This window comes from Gallus gallus, chromosome 1 (assembly GCF_016699485.2).
Source record: "Gallus gallus isolate bGalGal1 chromosome 1, bGalGal1.mat.broiler.GRCg7b, whole genome shotgun sequence".
NCBI classification, from domain to species: Eukaryota; Metazoa; Chordata; class Aves; order Galliformes; family Phasianidae; genus Gallus; species Gallus gallus.
Window position 1 is genome coordinate 159,581,067 of NC_052532.1, and position 7,916 is coordinate 159,588,982.

At 37.6% G+C, this 7,916-nt stretch overlaps 1 protein-coding gene across 6 annotated transcripts in view; it reads left to right on the forward strand.

The window, feature by feature from the left end:
* PCDH9 (protocadherin 9) overlaps positions 1 to 7,916 on the forward strand; it is a 706,189-nt gene that overhangs the window by 566,469 nt on the left and 131,804 nt on the right. The window lies entirely within an intron of this gene.

Here is a 7,916-nt window from a genome sequence, read left to right on the forward strand (position 1 = left end):
CATTTTTTGGCGCTCAACCGAGCCATGTCTCTCCTATACTGAGAACTCCACATTTGGATGCAGAACTCCAGATGTCTCAGCAGTGCAGAGCAGAGGGGTAGGATCACCTCCCTCAACCTACTGGCCACAATTCTTTTGATGCAGCCAATCAAAGAGAGGTTGGCTTTCTGGGCTGTGAGAGCACATTGCTGGCTTATGTTTAGTTCAGCATATACCAGTACTCCCAGCTCCTTTCTGACAGGGTTGTGCTCTATCCTTACATATGTCAGCTTATATTGGTTGTAGGGGTTGCAGTGACCCAAGTGCAAGTTCTTGCACTTGGTCTCGTTAAACCTCATGAGGTTCTCCTGCGCCCACTGCTTGAGCTCGAGGTTTACAACGTATGCTTTCCATTTGAGGAATAATATATTTGATAGTTTCCTAGGGAGAAAATTTATAGAATATTAATTTCTCACAGGTTCTCAGGATGTGTACTGAGTGGCATTAGATGGGTCTTGCATACTCATACATTTGCTTACTTTGTAATATACTCAATTTGTATTAAATTACAAGGTTTCAAAACAGTTTTGTTTCATCTTGAACTGACATTTTCAGAGTCGGGACAATTGAAATTTACCAACTTGACTGCACTTTTTAATTCAAGTGCACATTTGAAAAGAGTGAAAAAGCTGTTACATCTCTTTAACTCCAGCTCAAGAATTTGAGAGCCAAGAGTAATGTAGAGGTGAAGTCATTTCTCTTTTATCAGAAGCTGTTTAAATAATCTGAGGATTAAATAGAATTTCAAGGGTAGATCACAATAATAGAGCTGATATTTTTGCTGTCCTATCAACTCTTCAGTGAGACAACAACACTTTTTTTTTTCCCCACCTAACTATAAGGGAAGGTGTTAATGCATTCACAGGAAAGCTGTGGGTGCCTCTTGGTGTTGATGTTGTTTGATATATATACATATATTTTAATATATTAAAATAATAAATTTTGTTTATTTTTAATTTAAACAGGAGAAAGATTGGCAACCAGGGGAAACACAACAATGACAAAACAAAACAACAACACAATTCCATCTATTTTCATAGTTTTTTGGACTGGGGGGTTTTGTAAAATACTTGACTCAGGCAAAACCTAATGATTTTTACCTGTCTGTAAGAAAGCAGAAATTAGAAATAAAAAAACAGAGCTAAATATGGGTGGGTCCATCTCAGAGTTGCATTTAACAGCCACAGTATACATTCCATAGTCCCTGTGCATTCAGTGATTTGGTCTAAAAAAGTCAAAACAATTTTCTTAGATCATTGTAAATCTATACATATCTATATTCCACTCTGTAGGCTTGTACTTCTTGCATTTTATAATCTGTAGACAGTATTCTTAATCTATAGTATACAGGAAGAATCTTGTCTTAATAAAATAAAATGGGAGGCAAGAAAGAGAATCTTGGTTCATGGATATTTCAAGTTAGGGGGCTACAGCTTTAGGATTGCTGCTAATCAGCATTAATTCTCATTATGTTTCTCTTTCACATGTAGTAAAGCATACATATATTAATAACATATTTGTGTAGTTTAATACTTGTGTGTTTTTTCACAGTTATTGCTTTATGATTTTAAGAGTTTACTTCAGCACAAAAAAAAGATGATAAATGAGCTGAGTAACTTCATAGTGAATTATTCATTGTTATACATGAAGTAAGACATCGTTACTACTTTTAAGAATTCTTATTCTTGCACCAAGATCAAAGCAAACATAATTGGAATGATGCTAACAATGCTACAAAGTATAGAAAATTGAGGGATGGAGAGCCCAGATCTTTCAGGTTGTAGCAGAAGAAATCTTGAAAAAAAAAGAGTGCTTTCAAAACTACCAAAAAAAACAAACAAACAAACAAAAAAAAACCCTCTGTGACAGTGTGTTTACCAGAAATTTAGTGAGTCAGGAAGAAATTCAGACCTATTAACTTTAATATGTTAAAGATTTTTCCTATATAAGCATATACATGGTGGCAAGAAAGTACACAGTGTAATAGTGGCTCACTTTCTTTTCCACTACAGTTATATATTTTCTATCACCAAAAAAAAAACAAAAAACAAAAAAGGAGAATTAATCTGAAGTTCTGGTCTGAAATACCTGTTTTTCTCACCCTCTATCCTTCTGCTTGAGAATCTCAGATGTATTGACTAATTTACTAACCAAATCTCCATGAGACTGTATTATTGCATTTTCAGCAGATACCACTTCTCCATTTGAATCCATATTTTTATTTGGTGTAGATTGCAAGAAGGAAATTTCTGGATTTATCAGAAACTGCTCTCTCAATCCCAACAATTTCATCCCTTTCACAAGGGAAAGAACAGTCTCTCTTTGGAGGGATGGAATGCAAGAATGAATCCCATTTCATGAGTTAGGCTACTTGCTCTAGCCCTGTTGTGACTTTATTCTGGTATGAAATTTGAGCTGTTTGCTCTTAATTGCTAGGTCTTATCCTAAGTCTACTTAGGGTTTCTAGGGTGAAAGAATATATGATGTTCTCCTGTGTGTCTCCTGAGAGGAATGACCAAGTATATACAGCAGAGATCCTATCAGGTAGAATCTAACAATATTTTCGCCATCTGTGATTATAGACATGTTTTTCTCACTAGAGGGTAAGCTGAGAAATACACCGTTTTCCAACTTGCTCTTTAATTGTAGTGAAAGACACTGAAATGTTTCATGGTTTCTTTTGTGTTGGTATTGTTACTGATTTAGGGTTAACAGTGCCTTTGTGTACCATCTGGAGACAGAAATCTTTCTGTAAATCTATCAGAAGGCAACAGTTCCCTTGGGAACTAGGTTAGGGTAATGAGTCAGAGACTACGCTCTTGCAAGTCTCTGGACAATAAATCTTCCTTTAAATGTGCACCAGAAGGCAGAATTTGACCCTTAGCAATGAATCTGAATAAATATAGAGAGTGTAAGAGTTACTTTCTTATCATATTAAAACAGAGCTTCTTAAATTAAAAAACAGGAAGAATAAAATCAGTTCCTAAGTATTTTCGTGAGCACTTCTTTAAGAAGTAAATTATCTCCACTTTATTTTATTTATTTATTTATTTATTTATTTATTTTGCAAAGGACATTGAATTTGACCCATTATAGTTGGCTCAGTTAACATCAAGAGTACTGCTGAGTCTCAGAACTTATGTCATCAGCTGATATTTTCTGAGTGTCTCTGTGACTTACTCGCACTGTAACATGGGAATGGGCACTGGTTCCTTGCTGTTCCTTGAAAAGGCAGAACTTTTTTTTTTTTTTTTTTTGATAGTAAAACAGCAAGAATAACTTAGGAATGGAAGAAAAAAAATGCCTTTCAGTTAAAAATGTGTTTGTTCACTAAATGCTGTTACATTTTAAATTTTCACAGTACTTCTGTAAAATACTTTCCCAAATGATTTGATTTTATGCCTCTCTTTGCTCTTTAGTTTAGATCTTCCTTGGTCTGAACATCTTTTTTAGTCTTACTCTTCTGCATCTCTAGCAGCAGCTCCAACATATACCTAGTGCAAAGTTATGCCAGCATTTATCCATCTGACTTATGGCAGCTACTGCAATTGAGAGCGCTGAAATTAGGGCTACAATTACCTACTTTCTGTTCATGAAAAAAACAGGCATTTCCAGAGGATTAATCATTTATCCTATGTTTGAAGTATCTGTCTCCTTGTCAAAGTCTATATGAACCTACCATGTTTTCAGCTATTACCTGAAGTTAACTTGGCTAAACTGCTGATCCTTCAACCCTAAGCAGAGTGACCATCGACTGGCAGATCTGGAGATTCAGTTTGAAAAGGGAAATAGCAGAGCAAGTTTCTTCACAGTAACAAATCTGTGTGCAACAATCCCGAGGCCACGACTGTACATGAGGCCATGGCTATGCATGGCTAAGCACTGAATACTTGCTCATTCAGTGCTTGACACTACTGCTTAGACTGCCAAGAAATGTCACAGTTCTTCTGGATATTTTATAAGAAGGACAGACCTAGCCACAAGGAAGTTAGCTAAGAAATAAGAGAAAAGGGAAGCATCAAAGAATTAACTTCAGTGCAATGAATAGTGGAATATTGCTGATCAAATACAAATGCCAACTTTCACACTAGAACTGTTTATTTTGGATGTGTGCATTTGTGGTGGTTTCACTGTGAGAAACAGCTAAACTCCCACCACATCTACTCTCTCACTACCCCTCCTTAAAGGAAGAAGGTGGGGAGAAAATACATCAGAGAATAAAAAAGTCAAAGTTGAGATAAAGATAAATTAATTAAAGGAAAAAGAAATAGAAAACACACACACACACACACACACACACACACACAAAAAAAAAAAAAAAAAAGGGAATACCATGTGGAAACAAAGAGAATGAGAAAACAATTGTTCTCAACTTCCCAATAGCAAGTGATGCTCAGTGACATCTTGGGAAGCAAGGTCTCAGTACTTTCAGCAGTTGTTTGAGAGAACACATTTTCATGATGAGAGTTTCCCCATCTCCTTTCCTTTTCCCCAGTTTTATTGCTGAGTGTGGCATCACATGGTATGTGTTAACTAGTTAAGTGAGTTCTGCTAAATTCACATCTCAGTGTTCCCATGTTCCAGAATTCAATGTCTGTTGCTTAGTCTTTAACAGTCTGTTACACCTTTCAACCTTTTCAGAGGCTTGTGGATAGTAGAGGATGTGATACACCAAGTCTGTGTTGTGGCTCATGGCTCAGGAGGTTACAAGATTATTTTGGAATTGAATCCTATTGTCTCACTTGACTCTCTGTTGTACTATGATGCCACAAAACTTACTTTACCACATGCAGGATGGTGTTTTGAGCAGTAATAAGATTCACTGGGTATGTTTCCAGCCACCTAGTAATTGCTTCTACTATGGTGAGTATGTAGCACTTGCCCTGGTAAGTTCAATTCTGTGATTCTGTGAAATGGTCCAATATGGTCAGTTTGCCAGGCCTGATCATATAAAAATCCTAGCCACTACCCCTATGCCATGCAGATTTTACTTATGTGGTTTGCCTGATTGTAGCATATATTTCACATTCATGGGTGACCTGTGTAATGGCCTCAGTGTTCATATCCACCCAGATCTCTCCATAGATGTCCTGATGTTCCATGGGCTCATGGAACAGCTCACCTCGACTTTTGCAGTCCATTTTGACCTGAGTCATTTTTTAAGCCCAGTTCATCTGCTTAGTATTCTTCAGTGTTATCATTCTTGGTCGCATGAGCATCCACATACCATACTTCTGCACCAGTGTTTTCCCATTGGGTAGCAGTGTCTTCTTACAGTGCAGCAGCCCAGATGAGTTTGCCTCTGCTCTGCCAATTGTTCTGCTTCCATTGCTGTAGCTATCCCCATGGGCATTTGCCACTGTCCATACGTCAGTATAGAGTACTGACCACTTTTCTCTTTAAGCAGTTTTTAGGGCCAGTTGTATGGCTTTCACCTCTGAAAATTGACTCTATTTGCTTTTCCAGCGGCTTACACACAGCAGCTTTCCACTTTCAGTAGCTTCCTACAACCCAGCATGATACATCAGTGAACAAAACATAATGCTTTTCATATTCTGATAGTTTATTATGTGGTGTTTGACAGAAGTTACCTCCATGGATGATACTCCAAAATCTATTTTCTGGACAATTCATGATTTCTTCCAGGAGTGGTGGTCCACATACCTGCTCAATATGCAATTGAAGGGATACTTTTCCTTCACACCTGGTAGGAGTCACATCCAGAGGCTGAAGACTTGTGCCTCTTGCTCAATTTATTTCTCTATAACCCATTCTCTAGAGAGGGATCCCAGCTGTGTGGCTTTGTGTAATTCCTGCCTACTGGCTCCAGTATCCTGGTATCAGAGCAGCCAGATGAGAATGTGCTCACATGGGTGATGACCTAAATCCCTTCATATATCTCACAACTCATTCAGTGATAGGGATCTAGTGATATGAATAGTGTCTGTTACCTGCTTGTCATGTTCAGAGACCTCCTCCTCTTGAGGGTGCTGAATAGTGCTAACTATTCTGTGATAGGTGCTTTCCAGGCCCCAGCACAATGTAATGAGCTGTAACTCTGCACTGCCAGGATCTGGGTATTTCTTTCAAATACCTTTTTTAAAAATTTATTATTATTGTTATTATTATTATTATTAATTCTACTTTTGTTCAGAAGTGAAGTTCTAAATAGTCTGAACAGAACAATGACAGATTCCTGCCCATACTGACTTGCAGAATCAAACATTATAACCATGAAATAGTTATAAAGAAGGTATGTTTATTCAGCGCTGCACACATGCCAGATGCAGGGGGAGTCAGTCCCTCCAAACCTGCATGATGGGTGCAGATAAATGTTTTTATTTATAGAATGAATACATGCATATTCATAATATCTCTGATAAAGGAATGGTTATTACAGTTACTTGTAGGAATTTATTACAGTATTTCATGCCCTTTCTATGCCCCAAACTCCATAGCTAATTAATGCTTCTATGCATGTGCATTGCCTCCTGATGGTTGTCCCAGTGGTCATGGGGATGAAGGCCATGTATCTTCCTCACAGTGTACTTCTAACCCTGGTGTAGTTTGAGGAAGTATTCTGGCTTCAACTGGTCCCATTTCTAGAATGTGGCTCCATGGACCAATCAGCAGGCTCCTTGGTTTATGGTTGAGGTCTCCCACATCTTTCCCATTGTTTGTGCTCAACTACTTTTATGATTTTAACAATATAACAAATTAGTCCTTTATTCAATATCTTCCCACATACCTAGTCATCTGCTACCACACTTCCACAAGGCACATTTCTCTGTACCATTTTTAATCAACTGTTTAATCTTAGGAAAAATCAGAAACACATTATGGAGACCTAGTAATAGGAGCATGTGAGTTAGCCAAGGATGTTTAAAATACTCAAAAGGGTGTAATTAGCCCATAAGGAAAGGGAGAAGAGGTATGGTTCTTTATATCCTCCATCAATTGACTTCCATGAAAGAAAAAAGAGAGTGTAGTTGTTAATATTCTCCAAGAGATAGTTCCCAAAGTACAGAGATGATAGCAGTGCAGGGCCCAAATACCAGATTAGGCTCAAGGCCAATACTTTACAGCATGGAAAAGGAAAAAGAAAAACAATTAAAAAAAAAAAAAAAAAAAAGCAATCACAGCCATTAACAAGCTCTCAGATCTGATATAAAGCAGAAGAGAGAACATGGCATGGATTACATAAAACAGGATCACATATAGAATATTAGAAGCAAACCAGTCAACATTGTGACAAGAATTTATTACACAAGTAAGTTTCCAATAAAATGTTCTGGTCTAGTCTGTTCACAAGCTTTTGAGCTCCACGTTGGGTTAAGCCCAAAAGGACGTTGCTCTTTTCACCCTGACTGTCAGCTGAACTCCACCACAACTGCTTTTGCGGTTCCTCTTTTCAAAGGAACAGACAGAAAAAAAAAAAAAAAAAAAAAGTCTCATGAGTTAAGTATAATTTAATTAGGTAAAAAATTAATAACAATAATAAAAACAAGCTAAGGCTGAATGGGAGCAAAGAGAAAAAGCTATTATTCCCACTAGCAAGAGATGTTCAGCCATGTTCTATGAAACGGGACCTCAGTATTCATAGTGGTTGTTCAAGAGGACAGATGTTTTCATAGTCAATAAAAGCAGGAAAGGGAGCATTATAACAAACGTTTGTTACATATTTGTTATATATTTGTTATAGTGCTCCCTTTCCTGTTTTTATTGCTGGCTGTGACATCATGTGGGTTATACCTTTGGTTGGTATGGGTCAGCTGCCTTGGTAATGTCCCCTCCCACCTCTTGTCCACCTGCTAGCCTACTGCCTTTGGAGAGGTCTGGAGAGAGCCTTAATGTTCTGCCAGCACTGCTCAGCAATA